The sequence below is a fragment of the Dama dama genome, chromosome 9 (assembly GCF_033118175.1).
Source record: "Dama dama isolate Ldn47 chromosome 9, ASM3311817v1, whole genome shotgun sequence".
Lineage (NCBI taxonomy): Eukaryota > Metazoa > Chordata > Mammalia > Artiodactyla > Cervidae > Dama > Dama dama.
In genome coordinates, this window is record NC_083689.1 from 41,092,902 (window position 1) to 41,114,931 (window position 22,030).

At 37.4% G+C, this 22,030-nt stretch overlaps 1 protein-coding gene and 1 pseudogene across 8 annotated transcripts in view; one reads left to right on the forward strand and one right to left on the reverse strand.

The window, feature by feature from the left end:
* The window catches only part of NSD1 (nuclear receptor binding SET domain protein 1), a 145,255-nt gene that overhangs the window by 7,409 nt on the left and 115,816 nt on the right, over positions 1–22,030 (forward strand). The window lies entirely within an intron of this gene.
* On the reverse strand, positions 8,281–8,402 carry LOC133063039 (5S ribosomal RNA; annotated as a pseudogene).

Sequence of the window (22,030 nt, forward strand, 5' to 3'; positions counted from 1 at the left end):
AGTAAGGCCGAGAAATTCAGATTGACATTTGATGTTGATGTGATAGAAACTGGATCCAGTGAGGGATTTTAGCTGAGAAGTGACATGATGAAATCTGTGTTTGGGAATTTCTGGCTGGGAGAGAATAGAGGCAATGTTAGGTTGTGGAGAATTGCAGTAGTAATTAAAAATTAGAATTGAGCAGAGTCAGTAGTAGAAAGGGGGTAAATCTGAGAGATTATTTCAGAGGAGAGAAAATTGGCAGCCCTTTTAGGGTTGCCTGGACTGGAAATAAAGTTGGAGCCTGGATTTGAGGAATGAAAGACATAAGTACAGACTATGTCCAACGCTTGTCGTGTTGGTGCCTGAGACAGAAATGGGGTTCTCTCTTCCCTTCTAATCATCTCAGTAATTCTCTGCTTCTTCCTTTCCTGTCTCCACACTTCTCAGCTTCTGCTCTTTCTCTGACTCTGTTCTGCTGGAGGTCCTGGTTTTCTTCATTACTTTCTCCTTTCTGCTGGGATCTTTATTCTCAACCTTCGCTATATCACTTTTTCTGCCAAAAAACAGAATGATGTCTTTCTATTCTAAAGAATCTTCCTCTATCCTCTAACCCCTGTGATTAGTTTCCTGGGGAATCTTGAGAGTTGTCTGCTTTGTTTACCCCTCCTTAAAGCCCTGTGGATTGGCTTCTCTACTCTGTTGGAACTGTTCTTTTCAAAGTTAGAAATGACACCTCCAGACTTACTCTACTGGATGTGCAGTGTTTTGACCACTACTCCTTTAAATAGTCCTTTTTGGACTGCTTGTTCTCTTTTCTTCCTCTTTTCTGTCATTCTCTACAGTCTTATCTGCTTTTATTAATTCACTTATCTGCTGTTTGAAAACTTGATCTGACTTCTGAGCTTCAGACCAAGAAACAAATTTCCAACTGAGTTTCTCTTCCACCTGTAGCATACTTACCTACTTTTGACTGTCTACTTTTTGCCTACTTTTTGCCAAACATGCTTTTCCTTCTGTCTTTTAAAAAAATATTTATTTATTTGTTTGCCCATGCCAGATCTTAGTTGTAACATGAGGCATATTTGATCTTCGTTGCAGCATTCATGATCTTTTAATTGCAGCCTATGGGGGTCTTTTAGTTGTAGCATGCAAACTCTTGCTGGGTGTGAGATCTAGTTCCCTGACCAGGGATCAAACCCAGGCCTCTTGCGTTGGAATTGGGGAGTCTTAGCCACTGGACTGCTAGGGAAATCTCCTCCTGTCTTAATGATGGCATCATCCTCCAGTTCTTTTCAAGGTTGGAAACCCTGGAATCACTTGTTTATATGATCAAAATGCACTTGAGTGCCTTCTCAATGCCAGGCACTGCTGGTATTAAAAGGAAAGATACAGTCTGCTTTTAAGGAACTTTACCATGCAAGGAAGACTAGTGTAAACAATGACAGTACAGAATACCAATGGCCTGGTAGAAGTTATAGAGCAGTACTGTGGGAGTTTGGAAAAAGTCATGCCTGGAGCAATGTGGAAGAATTTCATAGAAGGTTATATCTATTTAAGCAGAGACATGCCAGTAAGTAAGGAGGAATAACATATGAAAGTGGCAAGAAATTCTTTGATAGGAATCTGAGAGGAGCATGATTGTCAGGAGATAAGTATAAATTATAGGCCTTGTATTCCATGTTATAGGGTTGAATTTTTATGCTGTTTCCATTCTATTATGTTATCTTTATTACTGGTCTTCATATTGTTTTTCTTTCCAGTCTGTCTGGAGAGACAGACAGAATTACCTTTGACTTTCAAAATGAGAAATACGAGGTGAGGTCTCTGCTGGGGCTTCCCTGGTAGCTCAGATGGTAAAGAATCTGCCTGCAATATGGGAGACCTGGGTTCGATCCCTGGGTTGGAAAGATCTCCTGGAGGAGGGCATGGCAATCCAGTCCAGTATTCTAGACTGGAACCCCATGGACAGAGGAGCCTAGTGAGCTACAGTCTGTGGGGTCACAAAGTGTCAGGACTGAGTGACTATAAGCACACAAACAAAACACAGGTCTCTGATGAAAGCTTTACCTTCAGTGCCTAACTCTTCTCCCCATTGCCTAACAAATAACGCCCAAATAGGGCTTCCCTGGTGGCTCAGAGGTTAAAGCGTCTGCCTGCAATACGGAAGACCTGGGTTCGATCCCTGGGTTGGGAAGATCCCCTGGAGTAGGAAATGGCAACCTACTCCAGTATTCTTGCCTGGAGAATCCCATGGACGGAGGAGCCTGGTGGGCTACGGTCCACGGGGTTGCAAAGAGTCGGACACGACTGAGCGACTTCACTCACTCACTTCAGTGTCTTTGATGAGACCTCATCTTTCCCAAATCTCGTATGCTAAACCCAAGATATCCTGGCTGGCCTGAGTTCAGCCAACCTGAACTATTAGTGGTGCCTTTCTTCACAGTCCCTTGGCTTATGCCTTTCTCTTTCTGGTCTAATTTCAGCATTTAGTATCTTAACAGTGTATAGCGTGATGCTTTCTTTGTAGCAGACCCTCAATATACTTATGGAGTAGAAGAATGAATGGTACTATTACAGAGATACAAGTTGGGAAGGGGAGTAAATTTTAGGTAGGAACGTGATCAAATGGTGAGCTGTTATCCTTAATGTACCAAATTTCAAAACTTCAGAGACTTTTTGACTTCATTCCCTCATGCCTTCAGTTTCTAAGGGCTTTGAATATGTGCTCCTTAAATCTCAAGCTTTCATTTTCCTCTCTATTCTCATATTTAAGCTCTTACTTAAGGATATTAAGTCATATAATAGTTTTGTAGGACAGATTCCTTGAGATGCTACCTGTTTAGTAGAAGTCCCTAATCTCTTTGAGCCCATTCCTCATTTCTAAATGGGACAAATACTGTGCAGCCTTGCACATTTGAGAGAATGCAGCAAGATAATTTATCTGAAGCAGCTAGCACAGTGCTATTTTTGAAGTAGGTGCTCAGTAAGTGATGCATGTTATTCTATGCCAAGAGCCAAATGCACATTTGGAAGAATTGTGAATTTTGAACTATAAACATATCTATAGTTTTGCTTTTTTATGTTTATCCAAACTCTTCTTGCTTAATTGGTAAGATAAGAGCATTGGACTATTTGACAGTTTCAGTTTTTGTTTAATATCAGGAGAATTGGATCCATTTTTTGATTGGTAATCAGGAGAATTTAATTTGGGCCATAAATACAGTATCTTTGTGTACTCCAGCTGTGAAGTGGTATAATTTGTTACATTGTTGCTCTTTGCTGGGTGTTCTTTGTCATGGATATAAATGTTTCATTTCCACCCTCTGGTTTGCAGGAGAGCCCACCTCTTTTCTGGTGGTGGACTTGATTTTCATTGAATGATCATTTCTGAAACTTTTAAAAATGATCTCAAATGAGAAAATTGCTAGGAATCTTTTTAGTTAGAAAAGTAACATAAATTCATGTAAAAGTGAAAAATGGAATATTAATAAAAAAAGATCTTTATTTCTGTCACCTTCATATGCTCCCTCTTTTTTCTTTTTTTGGGTCAAACTGCGACTTGTGGGATCTTATTTCCCTAACCAGGGATTGAACCTGGACCCTCTGCCGTGAAAACAGAGTCCTAACCATTGAACTGCCAGGGAATTCCCAATGCTCCCTCATTTTCACTCTTAATATTTTATTAGAATTTATTAGAATTTTCTTGTGTTTCTAGACCTTTTTTTTTTTTTAAATCTTTTGATCACACAAGTGGCCTCATATACATATTATTGAATACTTTGGTTAATATATTAAGGACATGCATTCAAATGAACATGTAGGTAGATTTTTTTTATTATTGAAACTTTTATTGAAATTAGTATAAGTTCACATGCAGTTAGTTGTAAGAAATAGTACAGGGATCTCATGTGTGTTTTGCTTGATTTTGCAAGTGGTATGTTTTGTGAAAGCATCTAATACCACAATCAGATTATTGACATTGGTATAATCCACCAAACCTACTCAGATGACCCAGTTTTTGTTTTTCATATTCTTTTTTAAAGAAAATACTTTATTTCTATAAGGACATATTCCAGATATCCCTGGTTTTACTTGTATTTGTTTGTGTGTGCTGTGTTAAGTTCTTTGCATTTTTGTCACCCGTATGGATTTGTATACTCAGTACCACAGTTAAGGTGTTTAACAGTTTCAGTGCCACAAGGGTCTTTGCTGTGGCCCTTTTGTATCACATCCATCTTCTTCCTGGCAATTCCTCCTCCACCTTTGGACAACTACTAATCTGTCCTTTATTTCTAAAATTTTGTCATTTAAAAAGTGCCCGTAAATGGAATCATGCAGTATATATATGTGTGTGTATGTATGTATATACATACATATACATATATATATATGCAGTATACATATGTGTGTGTATAGCCTTGTATTGGGTGTTTTCACTTATAATTAACTGGAGAGTCATCCAAGTTACTGAGTATATCGATATTTTATTTCTTTTTGTTACTAAGTAGCGTGTGTTTAACCATTGACCTGTTGAAGGACATCTGGGTTTATTCTAGCTTTAGGCTATTAGAAGTAAAAGTGCTGTGACCATTCATATATAGGTTTTGTGTGAACATAGGTTTTCATTTTTCTGGGAATAATGCCCAAGAGTACAATTGCTGAATCATATGTTATTGGCATGTTTGCTTTTATAAGAAACTGCCAAGCTGATTTCTAGAGTAACTATACTATTTTACATTCTCACCAGTAGTGTGTGAGTGATCCACTTTCCGTTCATCCTCACCATCATTGAGTATTGTCACTATTTTTGTTTTAACCATTTTGATAGTTATGTAATAATATTTCATTATGGTTTTAATTTGCATTTCCATGATAGCTAATGGTGTTGAACATCTTTTTGTGTGCTTATTTGCCATTTGTATATCCTCTTTGGTGAAATATACTCATGTCTTTGGTTCATTTTCTAATTACTTTGCTTGATTTTAATTGTTGAGTTTTGAGAGTTCTTTATGTATTCTAGATGATCTACATTCTTTATTATGCCTGTATACAAATCCTAATTTTTAACTATTACATCTTTTAGATGACTTATTAAACTATATAATCATACAAACTTGTGGTTTCCCCTTAATAAATTGGAACAGATTTTAGTGTTACTGTTATTAGGTAAAATTACTTTATTAAGTCCTCTAAAATTCTTTTCACATGTCTAGTGAACTTACAGGAAACACCATAATACTATGTTAAAGATTGCTGGAAGGATAAAATCCATTTTGGAGGATGAACAATTATATTTACACATTAAATTAAAAATAATTACTGGTTATATGATATCCCCTCATATACCAAGAAGAATATGAAGGTAATCTTTCTCTGTAAATTATGAGGGTATATTCCCCTTGTCATCGCTATAATTTCTCTTGACGCAGTAATTGGAGCTGTTGGGGATCCCTGACGATGGCGCAGTGTGCGTTGTGCAGGCTCTGTCTATACCCAGTAAAAACAATAGACATTAATGCCATGCTAACTGTTAATGAAATTTTATGTCCAAAGGCATCTCTTTAATGTTTTAGATGGTTCAATTGACAGTGTATTGACTCTTATTTTTCTAATTAACATATGAAGAAAAAGCATTTCCACCATGCCATGATCTGTAAAGAATTTCAGAGCAGTGGTTGAGAGGTAATAAAGTGCTACATTTGAAATGCTTTTTTAGTGTAGTAGAGCTTTGGGGCAGAAGTGTTACAGTGCTGGTAATTATACCACTGAAATTAGTTACTTGGTGGAGTAGATACTGGAGTTTAAGTAAAGTTTTGATAGGTACCTTAATAATTTCATAGTAATGCCTGTGGAATTGTTCCTAAGGATAAACTGGTGATAGTGGAATTATCAGGGCAATGGGTTAATTTTCATTGTGTCTCAGGTGTGCCTACTTCTGTATGGTTTTCCAAAAGGATTGTACGATTTTACACAGTTCTAAATAGTGTATGAGTCCAACGTTTTCCTCCCTTTGATAACAAACCAACTTTGATGGCATTTTTTTTTTAAGTTTTTTACATAATTAATAGATGCATACTGCTACTGAAAGATTGATTTAATTAATACAATTTTATTGAAAATGATTTGTTTATGTTTGTATTTCTCCTGTGGCCTTTGCTGTCTGTATCCTTCGCTGACTTATCTGGATTGTAGTGTTTTGTAGCTATTATCCTTTTATTTTATGGACATAAATATTTCCTCTCAATCTGTTTTTCATTTTAGTTAATAATTTTCTATAGTTGTAGAGCTGAAGTTTCATTTTTCATATAGCCAAATCGGTGTTTTGGAGTAATTTCTTTTACTGATTTGAAGCTTATTGTGCTTCTGTATATTCGATAAACAAACTTTACATGCTTGTAAAAATTTGAAGAAATCCTGTCTGCTACAGTCTTACTGATTTAATAGAGATTTTATTTTAATGTCTGGCACTATACAGATAATTTTTATTGTGTCTTTAGTATTCTTTTTGGAAACAAATTCTTTTAGCTGTGGGAGAAATGTTTCCTTTTGTATTAGGGAAGCAAATTATCCTCAAATTACCCGCAAATTGAGTAGTCTAAAACAATAAACATTTCTGTCATACGAAGTTAGGAATAAGGGTGTGGCTTAGCTGGATGATTCTGCCTTTCTCTCATGAGATTACAAGCATGATGTCTTTCACTGCTGCAGTCATTTGAAGGCTATTGTAGGATCCTTGTCCAAGATGACGCACTCATATGGCTATTGGGAAAAAAAACCAACATATGGCTGTTGACTGTAGGAGACCTCACTTCCTTGCCTTGTGGGCCTCTCCATAGGGCTGCTCACAGTGAGTAGCAGGCTTTCCCCAGAGTGAGTGGTTCAAGAGAGGAGAAACCTAACAAGGAGATCCAAAGAGATCTATAGTGTGGGAGGGGAATACCTTGAAATGTGGATCACTGGGGGCCACTAACTAGGGCAACTACTTACCAGTCCACCTAGTAAGAAATAAACAGTTTTAATTAAAGGAGAGAGCTTAAGTATACATAGTAATACTTTTTATTAGAACTTTGAAGCTGAGCTAATGGACCTTGGATTGTTGAATTAGGTACATGATTGAAAAATATAGAAAGATAACTAATGAAGTACACTGAAGTACTCTTCTACCTTGCCTGCTTAATTAACACTTTCAATTCCTATGGGCCTTCCACCTTCTTGTATGACAAAGGTAGCAGATTGTGCACACTTAATCTTTCTTTTTTTTTTTTTCCCACTTAATCTTTCTTTTTCACTTAATTTGTTGTCTAAATCTTTACATTTTTGAACAATATTTTCTCATTCGTTTATATACTTGGATAGTATTTTATTGTATGAATGTATGAACATTTTCATTCCACATATTCTTTTGCTGAAAGGGAACAACTGTGTACATAAGTCATTGTGAATGTATGCAAATAAATCTGTAGGATAAATCTCCAGGACCAAATTCTGGGTCAAAGTTAAATGTTTATGATTTTGAAAATATTGCCAAATTGCCCACTAAAAGAGTATATGTATTTACACTCTCAGCCAGCAGTATATGAATTTGCCTGTTTCAATGGGGATTCTTTATTTCTTTTGTCATAGTATAAAATTTAGCATCCTAACTTTTTTTTTTGCCACACTGTGTAGCTTACAGGATCTCAGTTCCCCAACCAGGAATCGAACCTGGGGCCACCGCAGTGAAAGCCTGGAATCTTAACCATTAGACTACCAGGGACCGCCCTATCCTAACCAGTTTGAGGTGTACAGTTCAATAGTATTACGTGTATTTACATTTTGTGCAGCCATTCTCCAGCACTCTTACCATCTTAGAAAACTCTCCTGTTAAACAGCTGTGCACTTAACCTTCCTGCCAGCTCCTGTCAGCTACCATTCTGCTTTCTGTTTCTGAATTTGACTGCTCTCGAAACCTCTTGTAAATGGAATTATACTGTGTTTATCTTTTTGTGATTACCTTATTTCACTTAGTGTAATGTCCTCAAGAGTTTACCCATGTTGTAGACTGTTAGAATTTTCTTCCTTTTTAAAGATATTCTGCTGTATACCACATTTTTTTATCCATTTATCAGTCGGTGGCCATTGTGAATTGGCTTTTGGCTGTTGTGAATAATGCCGATATGAACATAGGTGTACAGATATGTCTTCTAGATTCAGTGGGGTTCCTTTTTTTTTTTTTTGGTCACACCATGCAGCTTGTGGGATCTTAATCCCCTGACCAGGAATTGAACCCACGCACTCAGCAATGAAAGCGCAGTCTTAACCACTGGACTACCAGGGAATTCCTTATGGGGATTCTCCCATCCAAGTACTAACCAGGCCCAACCCTGCTTAGCTTCCGAGATCAGATGAGATCGGGCGCGTTCAGGGTGGTATGGCCGTAGACCTTACGGGGATTCTTTAAAGCTTTTTTTTTTCCCCTTAATTTGGCTCCACTGAATCTTAGTTGTGGCATTTGGGAATCTAGTTCCCTGAGCAAGGTTTGAGCCCTGGCCCCCTGCAGTGGGAGCACAGAGTAGAATCTTAGCCACTGGACCACCAGAAAAGTCCTCCTGTGGGGATTCTTAGGCTACTTCTTATACCCAAGGGAGAAGAAGGAATAATTAACATTTATTTGATACCTAAATGACCTATAATTTGGATAGTCTCCCCCCCCCCCCTTCCTTTCCTAAGGTATTTTTTGTTGTTTAAAGCATGGACCTGTAAAAATCAAACATCCTTTGCATCATGTATAATTTTTTTCAACATTTCAATTCTGAGTATATGTCTTATAAATTAAAAAAGCAAAAAAAGGCATAGTAACTGCATTTTAAAAGATCAAGATAAAATTCACATATTGTAAAATTCACCTTTTTAAAGGATACAACTCAGTGTGGCTTTAGTGTATTTACAGAGCTGAGCAACCAAAACCACTGTCTAATTCCAGAACATTTTATCACCCAAAATGAAACCCATAGTCAGCAGTCACTCTTCATTTTCCCCTCTCCTAGTCCCTGTCAACCACTGATTTACTTTGTCTCTATGACAAAGTATTTTATTTGTTCTGGATATGAATTTCATGTAAGTGGAATTATACAACCTTTCATCTTTTGTGTCTGACTTCTTTCATTTAGCATGTTTTCAGATTTATCTATATTGTAGTATTACTATAGGTACTTAATTCTATGTTATTGCCAAATAATATTGCATTATATTGATAATCATATTTTGTTTACCCATTCATCTTTTTATGGACATTTTGTTTGTTTTCAACTTTTTTTGGCTGTTAGGCAGTAATGCTGGGTTCCCAGGTGGCACTAGTGATAAAGAACCCACCTTACATATACCTGCCAGGTATATGTAAGAGACACAGGTTCGATCTCTGGGTCAGGAAGATCCCCTGGAGGAAGGCAGAGCAACCCACTCGTGTTCTTGCTTATAGAATCCCATGGGCAGAGGAGCCTGGCAGGCTGCAGTCCATAGGGTCCCAGAGTCAGACACAACTGAAGCAACTTAGCATGCATGCAGGCCTGATGCTCTTAGAAACACTTGTGTATAGGTTTTTTTAATGGATATATGTTTTCAGTTCTATTGGGTATATTCCTATGAGTGGTGTTGCTGGGTCACGTGGTGACTGTTTATTATTTTGAGGAACTGACAGACTGCACCATTTTATCATCCTTTTAATATTGTATGAGAGTTGTAATTTCTTCATATCCTTGCCAACACTTGCTTCCTTTTTTTAAAATTTTAGCCACCCTGGTGAGTATTATGTGTTATCTTGTTGTGATTTTGATTTACATTTCCCTGATGACTGATGTTGAGACTCCTTTTATGTGCTTTTTGGCCATTTGTATAGCTACTTTGGCGAGTCTTTGTTGTAAATTCTTTGTGTATTTTTTAAAAACAGGGGTTTTTAAAATTGTTGAGTTTTAATTGCTTATATATTATGGATTGTTTCTTATCAGATATGATTTGCAAATATTTTCTCCCATTCTGTGGGTTTTTTCATTTTCTTGATGGTATCCTTGAAGCACAAAGATCTTTTTTTTCTTTATTTGGCCATGCTGAGTAGCCAACGAGGGATTAAATCAGGGCCCTTGGCAGTGAAAGCTTGGAATCCTAACCTCTGGACTGCCAGGGAAATCCCAAAGGTTTTTAATCTTTTAAAAAAAAAATTTATGTTTGGCTGCACTCGGCCTTAGTTGTAGCACTTGGATCTTTAATCTTTGCTGTAGCAGGTGGGGCCTTTAGTTGAGGCATGTGGACTGTTAGTTGCTGCATGCAGGGTCTGGTTCCTTGACTAGGGATCAAACCCAGGACCCCTGCAGTGGGAGACCACTGGACCAACAGGGAAGTCCACGCCACACAGGCACACACCCCTGTGTATATAAATATATAATTAGCTTATTTATGTGGCTGTGCCTAGTCTTGGTTGCTGGTGGATCTTCGTTCCATCACGCAGGATCTTTCGTTGGAGTGTATGGACCCAGAGCACACAGGCTCAGTAGTTGTGGACAGTTCGTTTCCTGACCAGGGATCGAACCTGTCTCCCTGCTTTAGCAGTTGGATTCTGTACCGCTGGACCACCAGGGAAGCCCTCCCGGCTGCCTCCCCCCGCCCCCCCGCCTTTGTTTTGTTTTTCGTATTGGCTGCATTGAGTCTTCATTGCAGCAAATGGGTAACTTAGAGTTGTGGTGCTTGGACTTCTTATTGTGGAGCACGGCTGCTAGAGCTTGCAGGGGCAGTAGTTGTATGGCACAGGCTTCTTGAGTTTCGCTTAGTTGCCCTGCTGCATGTGGGATCTTAGTGTCTTAGTTCCCTGAAAAGGGATCAAACCTTTGCCCCTTACATTGGAAGGCAGATTCTTAACCACTGGACCACCAGGGGAGTCCTTCCCTTCCTTCTTTAGTACAGTATATTACATTAATTGATTTTTCTGTATGTTGAAGCAGCCTTGTGTTCCTAGGATAAATTTCACCTGTTCATAATATATAATATTTTTTATTTGTTGCTGTATTTGGGTTGCTAGGATTTTTGCATCTTTATGCGTAAGGGATGCTAATCTGTGGTTTTCTTGCAATGTCTTTCTGATTTTGGTATCAGGTATACTATTTTGGTATTTGGTATACTATTCTAATAGAATGAATTTCATTTTTCAACATGATTATTTTTAATAGTAAGAGTTACGTTCTAAGTTTTCAGTTAAGAGTAATTTTACCAGATACATTTTATTATAACTTTGCATTTTGAAAATTGCTGACATTGAGGCAGTACATTCTTCATTCATTACTCAATAATTTTTTGTGTGCCAGGAATGCATAAAATGGGAATATGGTGGAAGCTGAGGTGGGGCAACTGTGCTAGGCTGAGGGGAGTGTGATTTAGGATTCTAAGGTTTGAAATAGCTGCTGCTTTGGGAGGATAAGAAGTTGAATATGGTGTGATTAGTTTGGGAAGGTGGGGTAGGAAGGGATGATATTGAAGGGAGAAGTTAGGGTCTAGGTCTTTGCCTAAATTCTCCCATTTGTTTTTTTTTTTCTGTTGTGTAAGTGACTGAAGTGATTTTTGTGTATTTGTGGCTGTGTTGGCTCTCCTGTGCAGCACGTGGGCTTCTCTCTAATTGGGTTGTGCAGGTTTAATTGCCTCACAGCATGTGGATCTTAGTTCCCTGACCAGAGTTTGAACTCATGTCCCCTGCATTGGAAGGCAAGATTCTTAACCACTGGACTACCAGGGAAATCCCTGATTGAAGTGATTTTTTTTTTTTCTATTTGTATTTTACATTTGTGTTTATTGTTAACCTGTTTCTGTTTTTTACATTTTGATTGCTGCTTGCTAGGAAAAAGCATAGATTAAATCCCATTAAAAGAAGTCATAAGAATCTTACCTTATATTAGAAAGGCAGTTTATGATTGTAGAAAAAATAGGGGAGGAAGCAGTCCCTTAGAGTTATTTGGAAGGCTGTGTCTTGGGCTTAAGTGCTCAGTTATGTCAACCAAATAAAACATAACTCTCAAAAAAACAATTGTGGACTTTGGAGTTGTACACGTCTCCATTTGAGACCAAGACTTGATTCCTTTGTTTTCCTTGGACAAGTGACTTTTCACCCTTAGTTTCTTAATCTATAAGCTGTTTTGAAAATTAACTCATAGAACATGGTGAGTATTTGCTGCTATTTTTAATTATCATAGTTAACAAATATTGCCCTATGGTAGGCAGCTAGGCTCTGTACTAAACACTTAACAAGTATTAGCGCATTTAAACCTCAGAACAAGCCCACATAAGTTGCTGGGCACAAACGTTACTTCAGGTTCACACATTAAGAAATGGAACCCAGGTTATGGTGTTGGTGTTTCAGCTAAAGCCATCTGGCTTCAGAGCATTTTCTCTGCTCTACTGCAAGGGCGCTGTTCAGTCCATAATGTATTTTTAGTGGACTCTTGTCTTGTTGGGAGTGGGAGATTAAAATGAGAGGTATAAATTTGACAATTAGTTTACATGTCAGTTTGGCCTGAAATTTGGCTTCCCTGGTGGTTCAGAGGGTAAAGCGTCTGCCTGCAGTGCGGGAGACCTGGGTTTGATCCCTGGGTTGGGAAGATCCCCTGGAGAAGGAAATGGCAACCCACTCCAGTATTCTTGCCTGGAGAACCCCATGGACAGAGGAGCCTGGTAGTAGGCTACAGTCCATGGGGTCGCAAAGAGCAATTTCACTTTCACTTGGCCTGAAAACATGAATAGAAGGGTATGTGTCATTAGCATATCTGTCCTGTCCTGTACTTCAAAGTCAAATGTAACTTCTGTCCAGTATGAGGATTTATTTCTGTCTGAATTATGAGTTATCTCTATGAATAAATAACTGAATAAATAACTGCAGTGTAAGTGTAGCTATGTGGTAATAAAATGTTCTTTCAGTTTATCATAACCAGATGTGAATGTTCCATTTAAAAAATAGTTACCTTAGGAAGCTAGGACTTTTTTAAGAATTGAAATAAAATTTAAATTAGTTTAAATTTACCATTTAAACCACTTTAAACTGTCAGTGGCATTTTTTATATTTACAATGTTATATAACCATTACTGCTAATTCCAGACCATTCTTATCATTCTAGAAGGAAAGTACTTAATCATTAGAACAATCACTCCTCTTTTCTTCAGTCCTTGGCAACTACTGATCTTTTTTTCTTTATGAATATGCCTGTTCTAGGCATTTTGTGTAAATGGAATCAAAGTATGTGGCATTTTGTGTCTGGTTCCTTTTACTTAACCATCATGCTTTCAAGGTATATCAGTATTGTAACATGTGTCAACACTTTGTTCCTTTTTATGGCTGAATAATATTCCATGGTTTGAATATACCACATTTTGTTTATCATTCATCAGTTGATGGGCATTTGAATTATTTCCACTTTTCAATTATGATGAATTATGCTGCTATCAATAGTTGTGTACAGGCTTTTGATTGACTACCTGTTTTTAAATCTCAGATGTATACCCTCCAGTGGAGTTTCTGGGTCATACGCTAATTTTGTTTAATCTTTTATCCCCTTTTATTATTTTTTATTGAGGCATGATTGACATACAAAAAAGCTATACATATTTAGTGTATTTATCTTAATGAATTTGAAGATAAGTATGCATCTGTGAAACTCACCATATATGATACCATAAGTAATACCATACAATTAATTTAACCATAAGATCTACTCAATAAATTTTAAGTATATAATACAGTATTGTTTATTATATGCACTATACAGTACATCTGTCAGTCTTGTTTGTCTTGTGTAAGGGGAACTGTGTACCCTTTGATTTGTATATCCCCGGTTCCCCCTCCTCCCAGTCCTGATAACCTCCCAACCCCTGATACACCCGTGAAAATCACCCTTCACTTTTAGCTCCTATGAATTTGACTGTGTTGAGTTCTGTATAAGTGGGATCACATAGAGTTTGTTCTTCTGCGTCTGGCTTATTTCCCTCAGCATAATGTCCTCCATGTTCATGTAATAGCTAGTGGCAAAATTTCCTTAAGAAAATTCATAATACTCTGCTGCTGCTGCTGCTAAGTTGCTTCAGTTGTCCGACTCTGTGCGACCCCATAGACGGCAGCCTACCAGGCTCCACCGTTCGTGGGATTTTCCAGGCAAGAACACTGGAATGGGTTGCCATTGCTTTCTCCACATAATACTCTATTGTACATATATATCACATTTTCTTTATATGCTTATCTGATGGACACAGTTGCTTCTGTGTCTTTGCTGTTGTAAATAAAATGCTGTGGTGAGCATGGGTGTGCAGATATCTATTTGAGATCCTGATTTCAATTCTTTTGAATATATATGGCAGAAGTGGGATTTCTGATCATGTTTTTAATTTTTTGAGGAACCTTCACATAGATTCCCATGGTACCAATTTATATTCCCATGAACAGTATATAAGGGTTCCCTTTTCTTCATGTATTCTCATCAACACTTGTGTAAGTTATTTATGTGCTCTGGATGCTAGGTGCTTATCAGATATTCGATGTGCAAATATTTGCTACCATTCCATGAGTGTTACCACTCTTAATTGTTGATAATGCCCTCTTTTGCAAAGAGAACTTTAATCTTGATGATGTTCAGCTTAATCTTTTTTCCCTTTTGTTGCTTGTGCTTTTCATGTCCTTACTATGAGTCCATTGCCAAATCCCAGGTTGTAAAGATGTACTGCTGTGTTTTCTCTTAAAATTTTTATAGTTTTAGCTTCTACATTTAGATCTTTGATATATTTGAATTAATTTTTGTGTATGGTGGGAGGTAAGGGTCTAACTTCATGTTTTAAATTAAAATTTAATGGCCTTATTATATAATTATCACAGATATACCCATTTAAAATATATAATTAGTGATTTTTAGTTTATCTATTGAGTTACATGTCCATCACCACAATCTAACTGTAAGTTTTTTTAAAAAACTATTTATTTATTTAGCTGTGTTGGGTCTTAGTTACGGCCTAGGAGTCTTCATTGCGTCATGGAGATCATTCGCTGGATACACAGACTCTAGTTGTGCCCAGGCTCAGCTGGGGCATGCAGCCTTAGTTGCTCCGAGGCATATGGGATCTCAGTTTCTTGATCAGGGATCAAACCTGCATTGCAGGGTGTGTTCTTAACCACTGAACCACCAGAGAAGTCCCTGTAAGAATTTCTTTATTATTCTATTAGCAATCATCATTCTCAGCCTGAGGCAACCAGCAGTTTTATGTTCTTTCTTTATGGATTTTCCTATTTTGGACATTTCATATAAATAAAGTCATATAATGTATGGTCTTTTATGATGAATTCTTTAACTTTAATAATTTCAAGTTTATCCATGTCACAGCATGTATCAGTACCTCAATTTTTTGTGTGTGTTTGAATAATATTCCATTGCATAGATACATACCACATTTTGCTATCCATTCATCAGCTGATGGATCTTTGGTTTATCTCCACAGTTTGGCTGTTGAAATGCTAATGTGAAGGTTCATGTGAAAGTTTTTGTGTGGACACTTATGTTTTGTTTTTTTTTTTCTCTCGGATATATACTGAGCTTGAATCCACATGTAATGCCAAAATTTTTAAATTAAATGTCACAAATAAGAAAATTATTATTTATGAAAATTACAGCTGCTTCCTTGCATACTCCCAGTAGTCTCTCCCTACTTTTTATAAAAATTGATGTAAATTAATATAGCATAAAATTAATTATTTTAAAGTTTATCTGTCATTGGCATTTAGTACAGATATTCACAGCATTGTAGAACTACTACCTCTGTCTAGTTCCCATAGCATTTTCATCAAGTCAAATGAAATGAAAATCCCATGACCATTAAAGTCATTTCCTATACACCTCTCGTCTTAGCTCCCAGCAGTCTGTCTCTATGTCTTGCTTATTCTGGATATTTTATATAAATGAAGTCACATATGTGTGACTTTTTTTGTTTCTGGCTGCTTCTGCTTAGCATAAAGTTTTCATAGTTTATCCATACTGCCTGTACACCAGAACTTCATTCCTGTTTATGACTGAAGAATCCTCTGCTGCTTTTATACACCACATTTTTTTCATTCTCCATTGATGGACATTGGTTTCTTCCCACATTTTGGCTATTTTGATTAACGCTGCTATAAACATATGTGTACTAGTCTCTTTGTGGACATAACTTTTCATTTATATTCACTGTATACCTAGGAGTAGAATTTCTGGGCTGTGTGGTAATTTTACATTTTAACTTCTTGAGGCACTGCTAAACTTTTTCAGTGGTTGCACCATTTTTACATTTCCACCAGCACTGTACTAGAGTTCTTATTTGTTCATATTCTTGCCTATTCAGTGCTTTATTTTCCTCTTCTTATTAAAATTAGGGCCATCCTAATGGGTGTGAAGTGGTATCTTATGTAGTATTGATTTTCTTTTCCTCACTCACTAGTAATGTTAACCATCTTTTCATGTGCTTGTTGGCCATTTGTATACCTTCATTGTAGAAATATCTGTTCACATTCTTTGCCCATTTTAATATTCAATTCAGTCACTCAGTCTTGTCCCACTCATGCGTGACCCCATGAATTGCAGCACGCCAGGCCTCCCTGTCCATCACCAACTCCCAGAGTTTACTCAAACTCATGTCCGTCGAGTCGGTGATGCCATCCAGCCATCTCATCCTCTTTCGTCCCCTTCTCCTCCTGCCCCCGATCCCTCCCAGCATCAGGGTCTTTTCCAATGAGTCAGCTCTTTGCATGAGGTGGCCAAAATATTGGAGGTTCAGCTTCAGCATCAGTCCTTCTAATGAACACCCAGGACTGCTCTCCTTTAGGATGGACTGGTTGGATCTCCTTGCAGTCCAAGGGATTCTCAAGAGTCTTCTCCAACACCACAGTTCAAAAGCATCAATTTTTCGGTGCTCAGCTTTCCTCACAGTCCAACTCTCACATCCATACATGACCACTGGAAAAACCACAGCCTTGACTAGACAGACCTTTGTTGGCAAAGTAATGTCTCTGCTTTTTAATATGCTATCTAGGTTGGTCATAACTTTCCTTCCATGGAGTAAGCGTCTTTTAATTTCATGGCTGCAGTCACCATCTGCAGTGATTTTGGAGCCCAAAAAAATAAAAGTTGACACTGTTTCCACTGTTGCCTCATGAGTTTTAAGAGTTCTTTATATATAGAGGATATTAAGCTCTTACCAGTTATGAATTGCAAATACTTTATCCCAGTTGGTAGGCTGTCTTCTCATGTTATTTAAATTTTTTTTTTATTTTTAATTGAAGGATACTTGCTTTACAATATTATATTGCTTTCTGCCATACATCAACCTGAATCAGACACAGGTATACATATGTCCCCTTCTTCTTGAACCTCCCTCCCACCCCATCCCACCCCTCTAGGTTGTTATAGAACCCCATTTTGAGTTCCCTGAGTCATAGAGCAAATTCCCATTAGCTGTCTGTTTTACATAGGGTAGTGTATATGTTTCCATGATAGCCTCTCCATTCATCCCACTCCTTTCTCCCTCCACCTCTGTGTCTGTAAGTCTGTTCTCCCTGTCTGTGTCTCCATTCCTGCCCTGCAAATAGGTTCATCAGTACCATCATTATAGATTCCATGTATATGCATTAATATATGATACATATTTTTCTGACTTACTTCATTCTGTATAGTAGGCTCTAGGTTCATCCACCTCATGAGAACTGACTCAAATGCATTTCATCTTTCAAATGGACATCTAGGTTGCTTCTGTGGCCTAGCTGTTGTACATAGTGCTGCAGTGGATACTGAGGTACATGTGTCTTTTCAGTTATATTCTTGATAATGTTATTTGATTGACTCAAGTTTTAATTTTGATGAAGTGTAATTTATCTTTTTTTGTTGTTGCTTATCGTTTTGATATCAAATCTAAGAATCCTTTGCCCAGTTGGAGGTCTTGAAGACAACCCTTTGTTTTATATCAGTTCTTAAATAGGCTTCCTTGGTGGCTCAGTGGTAGAGAATCTGCCTGCCAGTGCAGGTAATGTGGGTTTGATCTCTGGATTGCAAGATCCCCTGGAGAAGGAATTGGCAACCCATTCCAGTGTTCTTGCCTGGAAAATCCCATGAACAGGGGAGCCTTGCAGGCTACAGTCCATGGGGTTGCAAAGACGAGACATGATTTAGCGTCTAAATAGCAACAGATAGTCTGTGATCCACTTGGAGTTATTTTTGTATATGGAATGAGAAAGGAGTCCAACTTTATTCTTTTGAATGTGGTGATCAGATTGTTGCAGGACCATTGTTGCATATAGAAGAGACTGTTCCTTCTCCATTTAATGGTGTTGGAGCCACTGTCAAGTCTACTGAAGATGTTTGTGAGAGTTTATTTCTGGACTCTAAATTTTATTCCTTTGATCTGTATTTCTGCTCTTACACTAGAATCATACTGCTTTGATTGCTTTAGCTTTGTAGTAAGTTTTGAATTCAGGATGGCTGAGTCCTTCTGTTTCTTTATCTTTTCCAATATTATTTCGGCTATTTTGTTTACTTGCAGTTCCGTGTGAATTAGAGAATTGGCTTGCCCATTTCTCCAAAAATGTCCTTTGGAATTTTCATAGGGAGTGAATGGAATATGTGGATTACTTTGGAGAGTATTGCCATAGTAACAAAATTAAAAATTCTGATCAATGAACATTGATGTCTTTTCATAAAGGTCTTTAATTTCTTTTCAGCAGTCTCTTGTAGTTTTCAGTGTACAAGTCTTTCACTGTTATTCTTTGGATGCTGTTGTAAAGTGAAATTTTTTTCCGGTTTCTTATTTGAAATGTTCATTGCTCCTGTATAGAAAGAAAGGTAATAGTTGAGGTAATGTTATATCCTGCAACTTTGCTGAATTTATTAGCACTAGTATTCTGTGTGCCCGTATGTGTGTTTCTGTTGTGTGTGTGAATTATAAGGGATTTTCTGTGTATAGGGTTATGTCATCTGCAAATAGAGGTAGTTTTACTTTTGCCGTTCTCGTTTAGATGTCCTTTTTTTCTTTTCTTGCTTTATTACCCTGGCCAGAACTTACAGTACACAATGTTAAAAGCAGTTGCGAAAATATTTTGGTCTTCTTCCTGATCTTAAGGGAAAAGCGTTTAGTTTTTCATTTGCCATGGAATATAATGTGAAACGTGGGTTTCTTATAAATATCCTGAATTAAGTTAAGGAAATTCCCTTCTATTCTTAGTTTGTTCAGTTGTTGTTTTTTTTTTTAATCATGAAAGGGTGTTAGATTTTGTTAGATGGTTTTTCTGTGTATATGTAATGGTAACTGTGTGTTCTTTTCTTTGCTCAGTTTTTCTCTTTTGGCCATTCTTGGCAGCTTATGGGGTCTTAGCTCCCTGCCCAGGGATTGAACTTGGGACCTCAGCAGTGAGAGCACTGAGTCCTGACCATGGGACTGCCAGGGAATTCTCTCCTTTGTTGTAATATGGTGTGTTACATTGAATTTTTTTGGATGGTTACCCTTTTTTGTTGTTGTAGAAGTATTTATTATTTTTCCATATGTGAGTATGCAATTTGGTGGTGTTAATTACATCCATATTGCTATGTAACCATCACTGTTAACTGGAGTGAAAACTTTCATCATTCCCAACATCTCTACCCTTTAAATAATAACTAATTGCTTTGTCTCTGGGCCCTGGTAACTTCACTTCTGTAATTGATCCTGCTAGTCTTGGAGGGTCTCTTGGGGAGGCAGGGGTGCGGGGGGAGGGTCATAAAAACTGGTGGCAGAAATATTGGGGAGTGCCCATCCACCTGAACTCATATTGAAGGCAGACATATTGCTTGGGCAGTTAGCATTATTGTGTTAATTTCTACTGTACAATCAATTGATTCAATTACATGTACATGTGTATACTCTTGAATATACATGTATGTATTCTTTTCCGTTATGGTTTATTACAGTATATTAAATATGGTTCCTTGTGCTATACGATAGGACCTTGTTGTTTATCCATTCTCTCTATGATAGTTTGTGTCTGCTCGTCCCAAATTCCCAAGCCATGCCTCCTCTCCCCTCTGCGACCGCAAGTCTGCTGCTGTCTAGGAGTCTGTTTCTCTTGCATAGATAAGTTCATTTGTGTCATATTTTAGATTCCACATGTAGGTGATACCATACGGTATTTGTTGTTCTCTTTCCTATCTGTTTTACTTAGTATGATAATATCTAGGTCCATCCATATTGCTGTAAATGGCATTGTTTCTTTCTTTTTTACAGCTAAGAAGAATTCCATTGTATATGTATCCTGCACCTTTGTCCATTCTTCTATTGATGGACATTTAGGTCATTTCCGTGTGTTTGCTGTTGTAAATAATGCTGCTATGAACATAGGGGTGCATATATGTTTTCTAATTGAACTTTTCTCTGGATATATGCCCAGGAGTGGGAATGCTGGATCATACGGCAGCTCTATTTTTAGTTTTTTGAGAAATCTCCATACTGTTTAACATAGTAGCTGTACCAGTTTATATTCACACCAGCAGTATACAAGGGTTCGCTTTTCTCCACACCCTTTCCAGCATTTGTTATTTGTAGACTTTTTTTTTTTAATGAAGTATCCTGGAATTTATTCAACAAGATCATATAAGACTTCTATGAATAAAACTGTAGTGCCCAAAGGACACAGTGAAGTTGCTCAGTCGTGTCCGACTCTTTGCGACCCCATGGACTGTAGCCTACCAGGCTCCTCCATCCATGGGATTCTCCAGGCAAGAACACTGGAGTGGGTTGCCATTTCCTTCTCCTATTTGTAGACTTTTTAATGTTGGCCATTCTGACTAGTGTGAAGTGGTACCTCATTGTAGTTTTGATTTGCATTTCTCTGATAACTAGCAATGTTGAGCATCTTTTCATGTGCCTGTTGACCATTTGTATGTGTTTGGAGAAATAACTGTTTAGGTGTTCAGCCCATTTTTTGATTAGGTTGTTTTTTTGTTGTTATTGAGTTGTATGAACTGTTTGTATATTTTGGAAATTAAGTCCTTGTCAGTCACATCATTTGCAAATCTTTTCTCCCAGTTTGTGGGTTATCTTTTTGTTTTGTTTATGGTTTTCTTTGCTATACAAAAGCTTGTAAGTTTGGTTAGGCCCCTTTTGTTTATTTTTGCTTTTATTTTTATTGCTTTGGGAGACTGACCTAAGAAAACATTGATTGATTTATGTCAGAGAAAATGTTTTGCTTTTGTTTTCTTCTAAGAGTTTTATGGTGTCATGTCTTATATTTAAGTCTTTAAGCCATTTAGAATTTATTTTTGTGGATGGTGTGAGGGTGTTTTCTGACTTCATTTGCATGGGGCTGCCCAACTTTTCCAACACCACTTGCTGGAAGAGACTCCTGTCTTTTCCCATTGTGTATTCTTGTCTCTTTGTTGAAGATTGATTGTAGGTATGTGGGTATAACTTCTGGGCTCTTTATTCTGTTCCATTAATCAGTATGTCTGTCTTTGTTCTAATACCATGCCGTTGATTAGCTTTATGGAGAAGGAAATAGCAACCCACTCCAGTATTCTTGCCTGGGAAATTCCATGGACAGAGGAGCCTGGTGGGCTACAGTCCATGGGGTGACAGGAGTCGGACCCGACTGAGCTTTTTCACTTTATGGTATTATCATCCGAAGTCTGGGAGGGTGACGCCTCTTGCTTTGTTCTTTTTCCTCAGGATTGCTTTGGCATTTCTGGGTCTTTAATGGTTCCATATAAATTTTAAGATTATTCTATTTCTTTGAAAAATGTCACGGGTAATTTGATAGGGACCACATCAAATCTGTATATACCTTTGGTGGTATGGCCATTTTAACAGTGTTCTTCCAATCTAGTAGAATGGGATATCTTACCATTTCTTTGGATTATCATCAGTTTTATTAATATTTTGTAGTTTTCAGTTACCTCCTTGGTTAGGTTTATTAAGAATATTTTTGGATGCAGTTTAAAAAGGGATTTTTTTTTTTTTTTACATTCCCTTTCTGATATTTCATTGTTAGTGTAAAGAAATGCAGCTG